The sequence below is a fragment of the Pristiophorus japonicus genome, chromosome 3 (genome assembly GCF_044704955.1).
Source record: "Pristiophorus japonicus isolate sPriJap1 chromosome 3, sPriJap1.hap1, whole genome shotgun sequence".
In the NCBI taxonomy this organism is placed as follows: Eukaryota; Metazoa; Chordata; class Chondrichthyes; family Pristiophoridae; genus Pristiophorus; species Pristiophorus japonicus.
This window is the reverse complement of record NC_091979.1, coordinates 277,730,686-277,751,844: the sequence shown is the minus strand read 5'-3', so window position 1 is coordinate 277,751,844 and position 21,159 is coordinate 277,730,686. Positions and strand designations below refer to the sequence as shown.

Sequence of the window (21,159 nt, the reverse complement as noted above, 5' to 3'; positions counted from 1 at the left end):
GGGATATCACGTCTCGCAACTGAAGAGTCAGATCAGAACGTGACCAAAGTGTAAAAAGCAATGTTAGTTATGTTCCACCGCATTGGTTTCTCAAATTAAGGAAAATGTGTAATAGTGTATTTGTAAAAAAATTACATTCCGTTTTATATTTCTTTATTTCTGCATAGTTAGTGCCCTTTTCATTAGTAATCAACTTCAATGTGAACATTGGACTCTGACTCTCTTTCCCATCTAGAGCAATACAAGTCATTAAAAAACCCAGTAACAACAAAGTCTGGATTCTGCAGTTCTGGTGTGACACACACAGCCACGGTCCCTGTTTTGTTGCAGGTAGCACTTCATCTTCTCTCCATCCCAGCAAGCAGCATCAACATAGAGCACACCATAAGACCGGCACAGACACAATGGGCCGAATGGACTCCTTCTGTGTCATAATTTTCTACGATTCTGTAAGTCAACTCTATCAAAGCACATGGCTGAATAAAGTTTCATCAGGAGCAGTTGATGACTATCTCCTTTTTAAGCATTATAATTTGTAAACAATGTTGTAAGTGCCTTACTTTAAAAAAAAATCCTTACAAAATTGTTTTGCAAACTTCTCAGATTATGAATATTTTCTTTTATTTTGGATTTTAAAAAGCACATATTTGCCCGCTATGATGCCACCAGATGTCTGATGGAAATTCAGGAAAAATTAAATCCAAAAATTAGAGGGCCTGAACCCAAATGGAAAAGTAATTGCAACTATGTCCATTAAAACTAAGAATAGTTTGAAAAAAAGGATATTGCCGAGGCTATTTTAACACACAGGTTAATACCTGTGACAGCATTTTTTTTAAAAATCAGATCAGAAAATATGCTTTGGCATAAGATTAGTATGGAATTTTATGAGCCTAGACAAGGAAGAGAGATATTTTTTAGAAATGAGCTCTAAAGGAAAAAATGTTAATACCTGTAATACAAAAGGTAAAATTGACATATGTTGGAAACCCTGAAATCATCTCAGAACCTCATCTAATTTATAATTTAATATCCTCCATTACTTTTATATCAATAAATTATTGATGAGAATCAGACAGTAGGCAAGAAATTACTGCTGCCGCTACTAGTGGACAAACACTTCATGTGATCAGATAACATTCTTTCATCCAATATTGTAACCCCTTTATATATTTATTTTAAGTCTTTTCTGTATTCTACCCATGACATCATGATTGATTATTCACCAAAAGCAGTAATCATCTTAGCGTAGGCAGTAACCTTGACAATGTCGTTTTCCAAACAATCAACTTTTTCCAGCAGGAATTTTCAAGTTACAAATATTTAATTCAAGAAAATATTTGTAATGAAGCTTTCAAACAGTTGAAATAACCAAATGAAAATAATGTTTTTGCATTGTAAGAATAGGACAGCTTTTATAGAAAATATTTAATTTATTGTTAAGGTTAGGCCTATGCCTCAACTATGTGTGCATCATCCAACTAATGGTGAATTCAAGTCTACTGACCTCTGGTGTAACTAGCCTTTCTAATCAGGTGGTGTATTATTCACTAAAACCCTCAATGCCACCCTTGCATGCTTGCTCCCTTTAAAAGTTTAAACTGTCATTAAATCATTATCATCCTTTATATGTGGTCTTTGTTTTAAATTGCACCATTGGAGAAAATGGTCCCGATATTAGCTCGGAGGCAGGAAAGGAGCGGGGGCGGGGTGAGAGGTTGCTGTTTTGCTTCGGGAAAACAGGGAGAATGGATTTCCCTCAGGTCCTTGTGAATTTAACTGCCGACCTGCTTAACATTTTTTATCTCTGTTCGGCAGGCGGTAGGCCTTTGGCTTCAGGCCTCAGCCAGGGAGTGGGGGAATCGGAAGGGTCCGCGTGGCAATTGGAGGTTGCAGCCATGGAGCGCAGAGGAGGGATGGGAGAAAACCGGGGTTGGGGGTTGGGGTGTGGGGGGGGAAGAGAGAGGAAGTACTGGGGAGAACCTGTTTTAAAATACAATAAGAGTAAGAGGATAACTAAAGAAAGAGGTGGGCCTATTAAGGACCATAAAGGCAAAGTCTGTGTGGAGGCAGAAGGTGTGGGTATGGTTCATAATGAATACTTTCACAAAATAAAGGGGCGATGCAGACATTGCATCAGGGAGGAGGAGTATGAAATAAACATAGTGAGAGAGGAAGTACTAAGGGGTTAGCATCTTTGAAAGTGGATAAGTCCCCAGGCCCAGATGAAATATATCCCAGGCTGTTTAGAGAAGCAAGTGAGGAAATAGCAAAGGCTCTGACCATCATTTTCCAATCCTCTCTGGCGACAGGTATGGTGCAGGAGCACTGGAGGAGTGCTAATGTTGTATTGTTGTTTAAAAAGGGAGAAAGGGATAGACTGAGTAATTACAGGCCAGTCAGTCTAACCTCGGTGGTGTAAAAAGTATTGGAAAAAATTCTGAGGTACAGGATAAATCTGCATTTAGAAAGATAGATTAATCAAGGACAGTCAGCATGAATTTGTTAAAGGAAGGTAGTGGCTGATTAACTTGATTGAATTTTTTGAGGAGTTAACAAGGTCGATGAGGGTAGTACATTTCATGTAGTCTATATGGATTTTAGCAAGGCTTTTGATAAGGTACCACATGGCAGACTGGTCACGAAAGTAAAAGCACATGGGATCCAAGGCAAAGTGGCAAGTTGGATCCAAAATTGGCTCAGAGACAGGAGAAAGGGGTAATGGTCAATGGGTGTTTTTGAGACTGGAAGGCTGTTTCCGGTGGGATTCCGCAGGGCTCAGTATTAGGTCCCTTGCTTTTTATGGTATATATCGATGATTTGGACAAATGTAGGCGGTATGATTAAGAAGTTTGCAGACGATATAAAAATTGGCCATACGGTTGATAATGAAGAAGAAAGCTGTAAACTGCAGGAGGATAGCAATGGCCTGGTCAGGTGGGCAGAACAGTGGAAAATGGAATTCAATCCGGAGAAGTGTGAGGTAATGTATTTGGGCAGGACTAACAAGGCAAGGGAATACACAATAAACCGAGAAGCGTAGAGGAACAAAGGGACCTTGGAGTGCATGTCCACAGATCCCTGAAGGTTGCATTACAGGTAGATAAGATGGTTAAGGCGGCATACGGGATACTTGCCTTTATTAACCAAGCAGGGAAGTTATGCATGAACTGTATAAAACATGAGTTATGTCACAGCTAGAGTACTATGTGCAGTTCTTGTCACATTATAGGAAAGATGCGATTGCACTGGAGGGGCTACAGAGGAGATTTACGAGGATGTTGCCTAGACTGGGGTATTTTAGCTATGAGGAAAGATTGGCTAGGCTGGGATTGCTTTCTCTGGAACAGAGGAGGCTGAGGGGAGACCTAATTGAGGCGTATAAAATTATGAAGAGCCTAGATAGAAGCTCTGACCATCATTTTCCAATCCTCTCTGGCTGCAGGTGTAGTGCCAGAGCACTGGAGGACGACTAATGTTGTACCGTTGTTTAAAAAGGAATAGGAAGGACCTATTCCCCTTAGAAGTGGGATCAATAATCAGGGGGCATAGATTTAAAGTAAGTAGTAGGAGGTTTAGAGGGCATTTGAGGAGAAATGTTTTCACCCAGAGGGTGGTGAGGATCTGGAACTCACTGCCTGAAGGAGTGCTAGAGGCAAAAATCCTCATAGCATTTAAAAAGTACTTGGATATGCATTGAAGTGCTGTAACTTACAAGGCTACGGACCAAGAGCTGGAAAGTGGGATTAGGCTGGATAGTTCTTTGTTGGCAGGCACAGACACGATGGGCCGAGTGGCCTCCTTCTGTGCTGTAAATTTCTATGATTCTAAGCTAGATCCAGCAGGTAAATGGAAAGATGCTTACCTGCTGGATCGATAAATTTAAAACGGACATTAAATCTGAGGTATCCAGCCAATTTATAATATTTAAATGAGCAATTTGAAGAATTTTTAAAAATTTGTTCACGGGATGTGGGCGTCGCTGGCCACGCCAGCATTTATTGTCCATCCCTAATGACCCTCGAGAAAGTGGGGATGAACTGCCTTCTTGAACTGTTGCAATCCGTGTGATCAAGGTACTCCCTTAGTGCTCTTCGGGAGAGAGTTCCAGGATTTTGACCCAGCGATGATGAAGGAACGGCAATACATTTCCGAGTCAGGATGTCGTGTGACCTAGAGGGGAACTTGGTTCCCATGTTCCTACTAACCTCGTCCTTCTAGGCAGTAGAGATCGTGGGTTTGGGAGGTGCTGTCGAAGAAGCCTTGGTGAGCTGCTGCAGTGCATCTTATAGACGGTACACATTGCAGCCACAGTGCGCTTGTGGTGGTGGAGTAAATGGTTAAGGTGGTGGATGCAGTGTGCCATCAAGTGAGCTGCTTTGTCCTGGATAGTGCCAAGTTCCTTGAGTGCTGTTGGAGCTGCACTCATCCAGGTAAGTGGAGAGCATTACATCACATTCCAGACTTGTGACTTGTAAATGGTGGAGAAATGTTGGGCTGTTAGGAGGTGAGTCACTCACGGCAAAATACTCAGCCTCTGACTTCCTCTTGTAGCAACAGTATTTGTGTGGCTGGTTCAGTTCAGCTTCTGGTCAATGGTGACCTCCCAGGATTCTGATGGTGGGGGGGGGGTTCTGCGGTGGTAATGACATTGAATTTCAGGGGGAGGTGGTTAGCCCCTCTCTTGTTGGAGATGATCATTACCTAGCACTTATGTGGCGCGAATGTTACTTGCTACTTATCAGCCCAAGCCTGAATATCGTCCAGGTCTTGCTGCATGCGGGCACAGACTGCTTCATTATCTGAAGAGTTGCAAATGGAACTGAACACTGCAATTATTAGCGAACATCCCCACTTCTGACCTTATGATGGAGGGAACATCATTGATGAAGCAGCTGAAGATGGTGGAGCCTAGGACTCTGTCCTGAGGGACCCCTGCAGTGATGTCCTGGGGATGAGAAGATTGGTCTCCAACAAACACACCATCTTCCTTTGGGCTAGGTATGACTCCTGCCAGTGTAGGGTGTGAGCAATTTATTGATAAAAGTCACTTGATAGCACTGTCGATGACAGCTTCCATCACTCTGCTGATGATTGAGAGTAGACTGATGGAACGGTAATCGGCCGGATTGGATTTGTCCTTTTTGTGGACAGGACATTCCTGGGCAGTTTTCCACATTGTCAGGTAGATGCTAATGTTGTAATTGCACTGGAACAGCTCAGTTAGAGGAATGGCTAGTTCTGGAGCACAAGTATTCAGCACGACAGCCAGGATGTTGTCGGGGCCAATAGCCTTTGCTGTATCCAGTGTACTCAACTGCTCCTTGATATCACATGGAGTGAATCAAATTGGTTAAAAACTGGCTTATGTGATGGTTGGAACATGAAGAACAAGCCAAGATGGATTATTCACTCGGCACTTCTGGCTGAAGATGGTTGCATAGAAACATAGAAACCTAGAAAATAGATGCAGGAGCAGGCCATTCAGCCCTTCTAGCCTGCACCGCCATTCAATGAGTTCATGGCTGAACATGAAACTTCAGTACCCCCTTCCTGCTTTCTCGCCATACCCCTTGATCCCTCGAGTAGTAAGGACTTCATCTTACTCCCTTTTGAATATATTTAGTGAATTGGCCTCAACTACTTTCTGTGGTAGAGAATTCCACAGGTTCACCACTCTCTGGGTGAAGAAGTTTCTCCTCATCTCGGTCCTAAATGGCTTACCCCTTATCCTTAGACTGTGACCCCTGGTTCTGGACTTCCCCAACATTGGGAACATTCTTCCTGCATCCAACCTGTCCAAACCTGTCAGAATTTTAAACGTTTCTATGAGGTCCCCTCTCACTCTTCTGAACTCCAGTGAATACAAGCCCAGTTGATCCAGTCTTTCTTGATAGGTCAGTCCCACCATCCCGGGAATCAGTCTGGTGAACCTTCGCTGCACTCCCTCAATAGCAAGAATGTCCTTCCTCAAGTTAGGAGACCAAAACTGTACACAATACTCCAGGTGTGGCCTCACCAAGGCCCTGTACAACTGTAGCAACACCTCCCTGCCCCTGTACTCAAATCCCCTCGCTATGAAGGCCAACATGCCATTTGCTTTCTTAACCGCCTGCTGTACCTTCATGCCAACCTTCAATGACTGATGTACCATGACACCCAGGTCTCTTTGCACCTCCTCTTTTCCTAATCTGTCACCATTCAGATAATAGTCTGTCTCTCTGTTTTTACCACCAAAGTGGATAACCTCACATTTATCCACATTATACTTCATCTGCCATGCATTTGCCCACTCACCTAACCTATCCAAGTCACTCTGCAGCCTCATAGCATCCTCCTCGCAGCTCACACTGCCACCCAACTTAGTGTCATCCGCAAATTTGGAGATACTACATTTAATCCCTTCGTCTAAATCATTAATGTACAATGTAAACAGCTGGGGCCCCAGCACAGAACCTTGCGGTACCCCACTAGTCACTGCCTGCCATTCTGAAAAGTACCCATTTACTCCTACTCTTTGCTTCCTGTCTGACAACCAGTTCTCAATCCACGTCAGCACAATACCCCCAATCCCATGTGCTTTAACTTTGCACATTAATCTCTTGTGTGGGACCTTGTCGAAAGCCTTCTGAAAGTCCAAATACACCACATCAACTGGTTCTCCTTTGTCCATTTTACTGGAAACATCCTCAAAAACCCTTCGGCCTTGTCTTTTGCACTCATATGCTTTGCTCTGCCATCATTGAGGATGGGGATGTTGGTAGAGGTCCTCCTTTCGTTAGCTGTTTAATTGTCCACCACCGTTGACTGGATGTGGCAGGATTGCTCTGGTTATGGGATCGCTTAGCTCTATCTATAGCATGCTGTTTCCGTTCTTAACGTGTTTGTAATCCTAGGGGTTGGGGTCGCATTTGAGAATTTTAATGTTTTAACATCCCACCCAAGCCAAACCCACCTCAATAGTTCTTAAAGAATGTTAAATTACTGCAGACTAATTTTAAAAAATGTAATTCATTCTTGGGATGTAGGTGTTGTGGCAAGGCTAGGATTTATTCCCCATGCTTAGTTACCCTGAGAACATGGTGGTGGGCCACCTTCTCGAATCAGTGCAGTCAATGTGATGAAGGAGCAGCCAAAATGCTGCATTAATTTAATATAACTGAGTGGCTTGCGTGTTCACTTTTGCGGGCAGTTAAGAATAACCACACTGGTGTGGAACTGGAGTCACATCCATGCCCTACCGGGTAAGGGCAGCAGGTTTGCTTCCCTAAAGGACATTGGGCTAGAATTTCCCCAACCTAACGCGATTTATTCGCGTTAAAAAGTGCTTTTTTGTTCTTAAACTGAATTGCACGAAATTCCCCAAACCTTAAGAATGGCATTTTGAAAATATCGACAAAAGCGGATCGCCCTGGTGCAACGCGAAAAAAATTGCGAAAAAAAAATGCATCGTCTAGTTTGGCCATTTGGCGAACCCATTTTGGGAAGGAAAAAAAATGCACGAGAAAAGCAGGCGCTGCAGCCTCAGAAACGTCGGTAAGTAGGAAGACCTGTAAATAAAGTTTTAATTTTTTTTGCAGCAATTACTTAGTTAAGGGTCTTGTAAATGATTTGTGTTTTTTGATTTTTTTCTCCCCTCCTAAAGTTAGCGACATCACGGTTTTTAACGGCAATCTTTGTGCAACGCTGTTTTTTTTTAAGGACAGCCGTATTTTGTGGCCAAATTTACCCCCTTAAAAAATGGCAACATTTTTATTCTTATTTATTCACTATTGTATCTTTATTTATCAAATAACGACAGGCTGGGGAATTTCTAACCCTGCTGTGTTTTAATGACAATCTGACAGCTTTGTGGTCACGTTTAATGATACCAACATTTAAACTGAATTCAAATTCTGAAACTTCCATGGTGAGATTTGAACCTTCATGAATTCAATGTGACAAGACTGAACTTAAACAGAGGAACTGTTCAAGATAAGCTCAAAATGTAACTATCATCAATTTGGATTGTATGCCGCACGCAAACATTACTTTGGAGATAAATAGACCACTGTACCTTCTGCTGCCTTACATGATAAATGCAATTTGGCATTCTTTTTTAACACAGATCATGTCCCCTTTTCAGACAGGGGAGGAAAGAGAGAAAAAGTTGAATTCGGTTCACAAAAATATGTTTGCCCATGGTGTGAAAATAAGTAGAATATCTAACTAAGGTATGCCACTATTCAAACAGCATCACACTGCAACTTAGAACACAAGTACTGTTGATTACAATATAATTTTAGACAACTCTAATGAGCAAAAGTTAAAATAACTTGAGCATTGCAGCCTCAGTTGTATGCATGCAAAACCATACTAAAAACGTGTTGCAGGACTGAATTTTCTGGGGTGGTAGCAGGCGCGATTGGTGGCAGGTTGGGTGGGAAAGTTGTTGTTTTTGACAGTGGGTCAAGAACCCATTGTCATGTCACTCCCAAGCGCTTTTCTCACAAGCGCGCCTGCGATTGTGGAGTCGACCCAATTGAGATCATTATCAGGTCGTTGACAGGTACTTAAGAGTCTTTTTTCACTTACTTTTTAAATTTCCCTGCATGGCCATGGGATTCACATAGCTCGAGAACCAATCTCTCAACCTGAGGCGTGAGTTCCATGGCCATTGCTTCAGCTGATTACTCGACAGCATGGAAAATAAACCAAAATGAAATGAAAACATGTTGGTTACATCAGCTTGATGGAGATTCTGTTCTACTTGAAAAGCTACTGGTAAATGTTAATTCAGAAATTCCTGAAGGGATGTAAGTGCTACCCTGGATGGTGAGGGAAATACATTTTTCACTGGCCATTCTCGGCTGTTGCCTTCCAACTCAACAGTAATTGCAGTGAATTGATCTGCATTATAAAACATGACATATTCCATTTAAATACTGCTTCTGGTCAGGTTTTTCTCACAGTTACATGTTAAATCAAGTCAGCAACCATAACAATTTCATTCTCATCACTCATTACACGGTTCAATTTGCTTTTTGTCCCTGAATACAACTACATTCATTTTTCAGTCTGAGATTTTAGGGTGAATTTCTGCAGAGGTTCTTTCGCTTGCACATTGCTAAGTTCAACGGAAGAGCTGCAGAAATCCCAGAAACACATCGTAAGCATCACTTACCCTGTTTGTCAGGGATTCCGCAGCTCTTCCGCTGAACTTATTTAAGATTGTAAATCCACCCCGTTACAATTACATTTCAAATCTGCTTAATTTTATATATTACCGATAAACACACATCTTTTATTTGTAACAGTTACTGATACAAAAGCCTATAGATTTACAGAGAAATATCAAAAATAGGAGGAGTAGGCCATTCGGCCCTTCGAGCCTGCACCACCATTCAATAAGATCATGGCTGATCATTCCCTCAGTACCCCATTCCTGTTTTCTCTCCATACCCCTTGATCCCCTTAGCTGTAAGGGCCATATCGAACTCCCTCTTGAATATATCCAATCAACTGGCATCAACAACTCTCTGCGGCAGGGAATTCCACAGGTCAACAACTCTCTGACTGAAGAAGTTTCTCCTCATCTAAGTCCTAAATGGCCTACCCCTTATCCTAAGACTGTGTCCCCTGGTTCTGGACTTCCCCAACATCGGGAACAATCTACCTGCATCTAACCTGTCCCGTCCCGTCAGAATCATGTATGTTTCTATGAGATCCCCTCTCATCCTTCTAAACTCCAATGTATAAAGGCCCAGTTGATCCAGTCTCTCCTCATATGTCAGTCCTGCCATCCCGGGAATCAGTCTGGTGTACCTTTGCTGCACTCCCTCAATAGCAAGAATGTCCTTCCTCAGATTAGGAGACCAAAACTGAACACAATATTCCAGGTGAGGCCTCACCAAGACCCTATACAACTGCAGGAAGACCTCCCTGCTCCTATACTCAAATCCCCTAGCTATGAAGGCCAACATACCATTTGCCTTCATCACCACCTGCTGCACCTGCATGTCAACCTTCAATGACTGATGTACCATGACACCCAGGTCTCGTTGCAACTCCCCTTTTCCTAATCTGCCACCATTCAGATAATATTCTGTCTTCGTGTTTTTTGCCCCCAAAGTGGACAACCTCACATTTATCCACATTATACTGCATCTGCCATGTATTTGCCCATTCACCTAACCTGTCTAAGTCACCCTGCAGCCACTTAGCGTCCCCCTCACAGCTCACACCGCCACCCAGTTTCGTGTCATCTGCAAACTTGGAGATATTACACTCAATTCCTTCATCCAAATCATTGATGTATATTGTAAAGAGCTGGGGTCCCAGCATAGAGTCCTGCGGCACTCCACTAGTCACTGCTTGCCATTCTAAAAAGGACCCGTTTATCCCGACTCTCTGCTTCCTGTCTGCCAACCAGTTCTCTATCCACGTCAGTACATTACTCCCAATACTATGTGCTTTGATTTTGCACACCAATCTCTTGTGTGGGACCTTGTCAAAAGCTTTGTGAAAGTCCAAATACACCACATCCACTGGTTCTCCCTTGTCCACTCTACTAGTTACATCCTCAAAAAATTCCAGAAGATTTGTCAAGCATGATTTTCCCTTCATAAATCCATGCTGACTTGGACCGATACTGTCACTGCTTTCCAAATGCGCTGCTATTTCATCTTTAATAATTGATTTCAACATTTTCCCCTCCACTGATGTCAGACTAACCGGTCTATAATTACCCGCTTTCTCTCTCCCTCCCTTTTTTAAAAGTGGTGTTACATTAGCTACCCTCCAGTCCATAGGAACTGATTCCAAGTTGATAGACTGTTGGAAAATGATCACCAATGCATCCACTATTTCTCGGGCCACTTCCTTAAGTACCCTGGGCTGCAAACTATCAGGCCCCGGGGATTTATCAGCCTTCAACCCCATCAATTCCCCTAACACAATTTCCCGCCTAATAAGAATATCCTTCAGTTCCTCCTTCACACTAGACCCTCGGTTCCCTAGTACTTCCGGAAGGTTATTTGTGTCTTCCTTCGCGAAGGCAGAACCAAAGTATTTGTTCAACTGGTCTGCCATTTCTTTGTTCCCCATTATAAATTCACCTGAATCTGACTGCAAGGGACCTACTTTGTCTTCATTAATCTTTTTCTCTTCACATATCTGTAGAAGCTTTTATAGTCAGTTTTTATGTTCCCGGCAAGCTTCTTCACGTACTCTATTTTCCCCCTCTTAATTAAACCTTTTGTCCTCCTCTGCTGAATTCTAAATTTCTCCCAGTCCTCAAGTTTGCTGCTTTTTCTGGCCAATTTATATGCCTCTTCCTTGGATTTAACACTATCCTTAATTTCCTTTGTTAACCACGGTTGAGCCACCTTCCCCGTTTTATTTTTATTCCAGACAGCGATGTACAATTGCTGAAGTTCATCCATGTGATCTTTAAATGTTTGCCATTGCCTATCCACCGTCAACTTTTTAAGTATCATTTGCCAGTCTATTCTAGCCAATTCACACCTCAAAACCATCGAAGTTACCTTTCCTTAAGTTCAGGGCCCGAGTTTCTGAATTAACTGTGTCACTCTCCATCCTAATCAAGAATTCTACCATGTTATGGTCACTCTTCCCCAAGGGGTCTCGCACAACAAGATTGCTAATTAGTCCTTTCTCATTGCACATCACCTATTCTAGGATGGTCAGGTCCCTGGTTGGTTCCTTGACATATTGGTCTAGAAAACCATCCCTAATACACTCCAGGAAATCTTCCTCCATCGCATTGTAACCAGTTTGGTTAGCCCAATCAATAAGGTGACTAAAGTCACCCATGATAACTGCTGTACCTTTATTGCATGCATCCCTAATTTCTTGTTTGATGCTGTCCCCAATCTTACTACTACTGTTTGGTGGTCTGTACACAACTCCCACTAGCGTTTTCTGCCCCTTGGTATTCCGCAGCTCCACCCATACCGATTCCACATCATCCAAGCTAATGTTCTTTCTTATTATTGCATTAATTTCCTTTTTAACCAGCAATGCCACCCTGCCTCCTTTTCCTTTCTGTCTATCCTTCCTAAATGTTGAATACTCCTGGATGTTGAGTTCCCAGCCTTGGTCACCCTGGAGCCATGTCTCCGTGATGCCAATTACTTCATTCCCAATTACTTCATGCGCAGTTAATTCGTCCACCTTATTCAGAACACTCCTCGCATTGAGGCACAGAGCCTTCAGGCTTGTCTTTCTAACACACTTTGCCCTTTCAGAATGTTGCTGTAATGTGGCCCTTTTTGCTTTTGGTTTCTCTGCCCTCCAGTTTTACTTTTCTTCTTTCTATCTTTTGCTTCTGCCCCCATTCTACTTCCCTCTGTCTCCCTGCATAGGTTCCCATCCCCTATCCATATTAGTTTAACTCCTCTCGAACAGTACTAGCAAACACTGCGCCTAGGACATTGGTTCCGGTCCTGCCCAGGTGCAGACCGTCCGGTTCGTACTCATCCCACCTCCCCTAGAACCGGTTCCAATGTCCCAGGAAATTGAATCCCTCCCTGCTGCACCCACTCCTCAAGCCACGTATTCATCTGAGCTATCCTGCGATTCCTACTCTGACTCGCATGTGGCACTGGTAGCAATCCTAAGATTACTACTTTTGAGATCCTACTTTTTAAATTTAGCTCCTAGCTCTCTAAATTCGTCTTGTAGGACTTCAAACCTTTTTTTACCTATATCGTTGGTACCTATATGCACTCCCTTTTCAGAATGCCCTGCACCCGCTCCGAGACATCCTTGATCCTTGCACCAGGGAGGCAACATACCATCCTGGAGTCTCGGTTGCGGCTGCAGAAACGTCTATTTATTCTCCTTACAATTCAATCCCCTATCGCTATAGCTCTCCCACTCTTTTTCCTGCCCTCCTGTGCAGCAGAGCCACCCACGGTGCCATGAACTTGGCTGCTGCTGCCCTCCATGATGAGTCATCCCCCTCAACAGTACCCAAAGCGGTGTATCTGTTTTGCAGGAGGATGACCGCAGAGGACCCCTGCACTACCTTCCTTGCACTGCTCTTCCTGTTGGTCACCCATTCCCTATCTGGCTGTGTACCCTTTTCCTGCAGTAAGACCAACTCACTAAACGTGCTATTCACGTTATTCTCAGCACCGCGCATGTTCCAGAGTGAATCCACCCGCAGCTCCAGTGCCGCAATGCGGTCCGTCAGGAGCTGCAGGCGGATACACTTCCCGCACATGTAGTCGTCAGGGACACCGGAAGCGTCCCTGACTTCCCACATAGTACAGGAGGAGCATAACACATGTCCGAGCTAACCTGCCATTACTTAACCCTTAGATTAACTTAATTGGCAACAACAATGCTCAAGGTTACTTACTGATATTGAAAGGACCAATAACTTACCAATTAATGTACTTTTTCCAATGATGTTCTTGATCGTATTAGTACTTGTCACTCATATATATCTTTTATTATATTATTGTAGAGTAAAGCTTCAACAGCCACTATGTTAGATTAAATTAAAAATGTAATGTGGCCATGGTCCCTTTAACGATCCTGGCTGAAAATCTGTCATGACTGATGTCACCAGGCTTGCTCCATCTAATTGGGCCAGATAACACGCTGAGCAGGCCCCATTATGGTAAGTTCATTTTCTACAGCGGGATGGAGCCAGCAGTGGGGTCACAACCCTCCACGGACACCGGCCGCACCAGACCCGCCAAGGTAAAGAAAATTCCAGCCACAGTCACTCACTTTTCTGATAATCACATCTAATTTCCATTCTTATAACTTATATGAGGAATCTCATAGACATTAATTTACAATATACTTTATACAAAACCTCCTAGCTTTTTTCACTAATTTAAACAACTAATACCAGAGAAGCAACACTCTTGCTCTACTCAAACCAGCAACCAATATCTTCACTATTGCGAGCATTCAGGATGTCATTATATTGAGAGCCATTTCGGCTACAATAACATTATAGAGGAATACAAATATTTCTTTCAAAATACACATTACAGTTATCTTTTGCTGTTAGCAAGTTTCAACATTTCTAAAATCTTTAAGTTTCATTGTTGCCTGAGGGACACTGAAAATTGCACATGCAATATTGCTTAGGATATTACTATTTATTTGGGGAAATTGTTTTCAATTTCCAACCACAACAATCCCTGCGCTATAGAGAACAGAAAATAAGAACTTTGGAAAATAAGAACTTTAGAGTACAATTACTTTCATGCCCTTGCTTTTCACTTGTGTAAACTATTGAGTTTTTCTTATCCTTTAGTTTAGGCTCATTTACCAACAAAAAAGCATGTTGCTTGTTTTTCATTTGTAAACAACATAATGGGCCCAAGTTTCCACATGATTTGCGCCTGAATTTTAGGAGCAACTGGTGGAGAACGGACTATCTTAGAAATCGCAATTCTCCACATTTTTTTTTCTGCAGTTCTAGTCAGGTAGAACAGTTCTACTTTGGGACAGAATTTTTCTTCAAAAGGGGGCGTGTCCGGCCACTGACGCCTGATTTCAAAGTTTCCACAGTGAAAACGTACTCCAAACTAACTTAGAATGGAGCAAGTGAAGATTTTTGTAGAACTGAAAAAACCTTGTCTACACATTAAAAAATCAGGCGCAGGTTACAAATTAGGCGTCCAGAACGAGGTGGGGGGTGGGGGGGAAGGGAAGTCATTACATTCTACAATAAATCCTTATTTATACTTATACAAATATTATACAAATAAATCCAACCTGAATAAACATTTATAAGCAAAGAAAAGATTAAATAAACCATCTTCCTACCTGTGTGAAAGTGCTTCAGCCAGCCTCAAGTTCGTTCGTTCGTTCCCGACGGCGGGGGGGGGGGGGGGGGGGGGAGGAGGAAGACGTTCCCGACGGTGAGAGGGAGGGGAGTGCGGGCCCGCCCGCAGCGGGGAGGGAAAGAAGACGTTCCCGACGGCGGGAGGGAGGGGGGTGCGGGCCCGCCCGCCCGAACGCAGCGGGGGAGGGGGAGGAAGACGTTCCAGACGGTGGGCGGGAAGGAGACAGTGAGAAGGCTGCAGGAAGCCTCAGTGCTGATGGCAATGTGCTTTTATTAAAAAATATTCAAAAATTAAACAGCTACAAAGAACTACAAAAATGGCCGAGTGCCAATGTTTTCCTTCACACTGCGCGTGCGCGAACGCTCCAACGCGCAGGGTTGCCGGCAGGAAAAAAACTAATTTAAATAGTACCCGCCCCCTCCCACTTACAAAATCGGCGCGAGTGTAGGCTCCGCCCCCCTGGGCGCTGCGCCAAACAGACAAGGAGCTGCAGAGCGCTCCAGAATCGCGAGGTTTTTTTCCGGCGCCGTTTTAGGCGCGAAAAACGGGCGTCCAGCTCGGAGGGGTGCCCGTTTTTTATCGAGTGGAAACTTGGGCCCAATAATTCAAAAGAAAAATTATGATTTATAGCCAACTGCAGGCAAGATCTTACTTTGTCAAAAAAGACTGCATACTGTTAGGTTTTCTATTGATTTTTTTTGTAACCAAGCTTTTCCTTACATCTCATTGTTTGAGCTTGCACAAAAAATAAACAATATACAAAAATTGAAATGCTGAGTGACTGCCCCTCCATGTAGAGCCAATTAAATACTTTTGAAGTGTCGTGTGAACCAAATCTCAGTCGGTCGCTCAGTCATTTCTTTCTCCCATTTTATTGGACATCAGTATTTACTGGACAGTCCTATTGACACCGAGGTAAGAGATGTAACAAAGATTCAATCCAAACCAAATATACAAAGATTAAATATGGGATAGGAATTTGACATTGTTATACATATTGATACACAAAGTCTTGAATTTATATAGCGTTTTTCACAACCGTAAGATCTCCCAAAGCACTTTACAGCCTATTAAATACTTTTGAAGTGTAGTCACTGTTGTAATGTACAGGAGGGGGGGGGAAGGAGAGAAGGAGGGAAGGAGGGAAAGAGAGAGGGAAGGAAGGAAGGAAGGATTGCATTTACATAGCACCTTTCATGACCACCGGACGTCCCAAAGAGCTTTATAGCCAATGAAGTACTTTTTAAAGTGTAGTCACTGTTGTAATGCAGGAAAGGCAGCAGCCAGTTTACACACAGCAAGCTCCCACAAATAGAAATGTGATAATGGCTAGATAATCTGTTTTAGTGACATAGAATCATAGAAAAATGATGACACAGAAGGTGGCCCATTCGGCCCATCGTGTCTGTGCCAATCAAAAAAAGTCACCAAACGTAGCCCTGTAGGTTATTGCTCTTTAAGTAGACATCCAAGTACCTTTTAAATATGATGAGAGTTTCTGCCTCTACTGCCCATTTAAAACAGGAAATGAGGAGAAATTTCTTCTCTCAGAGGGTCACGAATCTTTGGAATTCTCTACCACAGAGAGATGTGGAGGCTGGGTCATTGAATGTATTTAAGGTGGTGATAGACAGATTTTTGAAAGATGAGTCAAGGGTTATGGGGAGCGGGTGGGGAAGTGGAGTTGAGGCCAGGATCAGATCAGCCATGATCTTATCGAATGGCGGAGCAGGCTCGAGGGGCCAAATGGCCTATTCCTGCTCCTATTTCTTATGTTCTTAGAGGCAGTGAGTTCCAAACTCCTACCACCCTCTGGATGAAGAAATGTTTCCTCATCGCCCCTCTGATCCTTCCACAAACTACTTCAAATCTATGTCCCCTGGTTTTTAACCCCTTTGCTAAGGAAAATAGGTCCTTCCTATCCACTATCTAGGTCCCTCATAATTTTATACACTTCAATTAGGACTCCCCTCCGCCTCCTCTGTTCCAAAGAAAACAACCCCAACCTATCCAATCTTTCCTCATAGCTAAATTCTCCAGTCCAGGCAGCATCCTTGTAAAACTCCTCTGTACCCTCTCCAGTGCAATCACATCTTTCCTGTAATGTGTTGAGGAAAACTGCACACAGTACTCTATCTGTGGCCTAACTCGTGTTTTGTACAGTTCAAGCATAACGGAAAGGTTCTTATATTCTATGCCTCAGTTAATAAATAACCACCTGCCATGCTACCTTCAGGGAACTGTGGACATGCACTCCAAGTCCTACCATTTATTGTATATTCCCTTGCCTAGTTAGCTCTCCCCAATTGCATTACCTTACACTTCTCCAGATTGAATTCTATTTGCCACTGTTCGGCTCACCTGACCAGTCCATTGATATCTTCTTGCAGTCTACAGCTTTCTTCTTCATTATCAACCACACGGCCAATTTTTGTATCATCTGCAAACTTCTTAATCATAACCCCTACATTCAAATCTAAATCATTAACATATACCACAAAAAGCAAGGGACCTAGTACTGAGCCCTGCGGAACCCCACTGGAAACAGCCTTCCAGTCACAAAAACACCTATCGACCATTACCCTTTCCTTCCTGCCTCTGAGCCAATTTTGGATCCAATTTGCCACTTTGTCTTGGATCACATGGGCTTTTACTTTCATGACTACTCTGCCATGTGGGACCTTATCAAAAGCCTTGCTAAAATCCATACAGACTACATCAGATGTACTACCCTCATTGAATATTTTGAGGAGGTAACAAGGAGGGTCAATCAAGTTAATCAGACATGACCTTCCCTTAACAAATCTATGCTGACTGTCCTTGATTAATCTGCGTCTTTCTAAATGAAGATTCATCCTGTCCCTTAGAATTTTTCCCAATACTTATCCCACCATCTCCGACAACATCTGTCATGCTGAAGGCTTGTGATCCATGCTTTCGTACGCCTCAGTAAATTTGTCGACTATGTCCTGGAGTTCAGCCTCTGAATGTGTGTAGACGCAGGCATCGTCCGCGTGCTGTAGCTCGATGTCAGAGGTAGTCTTGGACCTGGCCTGGAGGCGACGAAAGTTGAACAGCTACCCACTGGTTGCCATGCCAGACACGAGACTCCCAAAGCAAGCGCTCTACTCGGGACTCCTTCATTGCAAACGAGCCAAAGATGGACAGAGGAAACGTTATAAGCACACCCTAAAAGCCTCCCTGATAAAGTGCAACCTCCCCACCGACACCTGGGAGTCCCTGACCAAAGACCGTCCCGAGTGGAATACGTGCATCCGGGAACGCGCTGAGCGCCTCAAGTCTCATTGCTGAGTGCATGCAGAAAATAAGCGCAGGCAGCGGAAAGAATGTGCGGCAAACCTGTCCCACCCTCCCTTACCCTGAACGACTGTCTGTCCCACCTGTGGCAGAGACTGTGGTTCTTGTATTGGACTGTTCAGCCACCTAAGGACTCATTCGAAGAATGGAAGCAAGTCTTCCTCGATTCCGAGGGACTGCATATGACGACGATGATGATTGTGATCCAGAACTAGCCATTCCTCTAGCCAAGCTGTTCCAGTGCAGCTACAACATTGGCATCTACCTGACAATGTGGAAAACTGCCAAGGAATGTCCTGTCCACAAAAAGGACAAATCCAAACTGGCCAATTGCCGCCCCATCAGTCTACTCTCAATCACCAGCAGAGTGATGGAAGATGTTGTCGACAGTGCTATCAAACAACTTTTACCAATAATTTGCTCATTGATACTCAGTTTGGGTTCTGTCAGGACCACTCGGATCTCGACCTCATTACAGCCTTGGTCCAAACATGGACAAAAGAGCTGAGATGAGATGAGATGAGAGTGACTGCCCTTGACATCAAGGCAGCATTTGATCCCTTTGCTAAGGGAAATAGGTCCTTCCTATCCACTCTCTCTAGGCCCCTCATAATTTTATACACCTCAGATAAATCTCCATTCAGCCTCCTCTGGGCAGAAAAACCATCAAACCTGAGGGCTGGGAGAAATTTAGAATTCAGCAGAGAAGGACAAAGGGTTTAATTAGGAGGGGGAAAATAGAGTACGAGAGGAAGCATGTCGGGAACATAAAAACTGATTGCAAAAGCTTCTATAGATGTGTGAAGAGAAAAAGATTAGTGAAGACAAAGGTAGGTCCCTTGCAGTCAGATTCAGGTGAATTTATAATGGGGAACAAAGAATTGGAAGACCAGTTGAACAAATATTTTGGTTCTGTCTTCACGAAGGAAGACACAAATAACCTTCTGGAAATATTAGGGGACCGAGGGTCTAGTGAGAAGGGGGAACTGAAGAAAATTCTTATTAGGCGGGAAATTGTGTTGCGGAAATTGATGGGATTAAAAGCCGATAAATCCCCGGGGCCTGATAGTTTGCATCCCAGAGTACTTAAGGAAGTGGCCCTAGAAATAGTGGATGCATTGGTGATCATTTTCCAACAGTCTATCGACTCTGGATCAGTTCCTGTGGACTGGAGGGTAGCTAATGTAACACCACTTTTTAAAAAAGGAGGGATAGAAAAACAGGGAATTATAGACCGGTTAGTAGTGGGGAAAATATTGGAATCAATTATTAAAGATGAAATAGCAGCACATTTGGAAAGCAGTGACAGGATCTATCCAAGTAAGCATGGATTTATGAAAGAAAAAAACATGCTTGACAAATCTTCTGGAATTTTTTGAGGATGTAACTAGTAGAGTGGCCAAGGGAGAACCAGTGGATGTGGTGTATTTGGACTTTCAAAAGGCTTTTGACAAGGTCCCACACAATAGATTGGTGTGAAAAATTAAAGCTCATGGTATTGAGGGTAATGTACTGATGTGGATAGAGAACTGGTTGGCAGACAGGAAGCAGAGAGTCGGGATAAACGGGTCCTTTTCAGAATGGCAAGCAGTGACTAGTGGGGTGCCGCAGGGTTCAGTGCTGGGACCCCAGCTATTTACAATGTACATTAATGATTTAGATGAAGGAATTGAGTGTAATAGCTCCATGTTTGCCGATGACACTGAGCTGGGTGGTGGTGTGAGCTGTGAGGGGGACGCTAAGAGGCTGCAGGGTGACTTGGACAGGTTAGGTGAGTGGGCAAATGCATGGCAAATGCAGTATAATGTGGATAAATGTGAGGTTATCCACTTTGGGGGCAAAAACACGAAGGCAGAATATTATCTGTATGGTGGCATATTAGGAAAAGGGGAGGTGCAACGAGACCTGGGTGTCATGGTACACCAGTCATTGAAAGATGGCATGCAGGTACAGCAGGCGATGAGAAGGCAAATGGTATGTTGGCCTTTATAGCTAGGGGATTTGAGTATAGGAGCAGGGAGGTCTTAATGCAGTTGTACAGGGCCTTGGTGAGGCCTCACCTGGAATATTGTGTTCAGTTTTGGTCTCCTAATCTGAGGAAGGACGTTCTTGCTATTGAGGGAGTGCAGCGAAGGTTCACCAGACTGATTCCCAGGATAGCAGGACTGACATATGAGGAGAGACTGGATCGACTGGGCCTTTATTCACTGGAGTTTAGAAGGATGAGAGGGGATCTCATAGAAACATATAAAATTCTGACGGGGCTGGACTGTTTAGATGCAGGAAGAATGTTCCCGAAGTTGGGGAAGTCCAGAACTGGAGGACACAATCTTAGGATAAGGGGTAGGCCATTTAGGACTGATATGAGGAGAAACTTCTTCACTCAGAGAATTGTGAACCTGTGGAATTCTCTACCACAGAGAGTTGTTGATGCCAGTTCATTGGATATATTCAAGAGGGAGTTAGATATGGCCCTTACGGCTAAAGGGATCAAGGGGTATGGAGAGAAAGCAGGAAAGGGGTACTGAGGTGAATGATCAGCCATGATCTTATTGAATGGTGGTGCAGGCTCGAAGGGCCGAATGGCCTACTCCTGCACCTATTTTCCATGTTTCCAAAGAAAACAATCCCATCCTATCCAATCTTTACTCATAGCTTAAGTTTTCCAGCCCTGGTAACTGATATTGATTGAGAAATAAATATGGGCCAGGACATGGCGATAACTTCTCTGCTCTTCAAAATAGTGTTGTGGAAACCTTTACATCTACTTGACGGAGCAGACAGAGCCTCAGTTTAACTTCTCAAATGAAAGCCGGCATCTCTGACACTGTAGCACTCTCTCCATACTGCACTGGAGTATCAGCCCATATTTTCGTGCTCAAGTCTCTGAATTGGGACTTGAAACCACACAACCTTCTGACTCAGAGTTGAGGGTGCTACCCACTGATTGACACCAAGCTATTGATCATGAGTAAGGGTGACAATGCTTTGAATTGAAAACGATTGCCTTTTGTGGCCAAGGTTG

The 21,159-nt window shown here is 43.5% G+C and overlaps 2 protein-coding genes across 3 annotated transcripts in view; one reads left to right on the top strand and one right to left on the bottom strand.

Moving 5' to 3' along the window:
* dock1 (dedicator of cytokinesis 1) overlaps positions 1-21,159 on the bottom strand; it is an 816,280-nt gene that overhangs the window by 417,101 nt on the left and 378,020 nt on the right. The window lies entirely within an intron of this gene.
* LOC139260306 (inhibitory synaptic factor 2A) overlaps positions 1-21,159 on the top strand; it is a 64,915-nt gene that overhangs the window by 8,486 nt on the left and 35,270 nt on the right. The gene's annotated exons all lie outside the window — the stretch shown is intronic.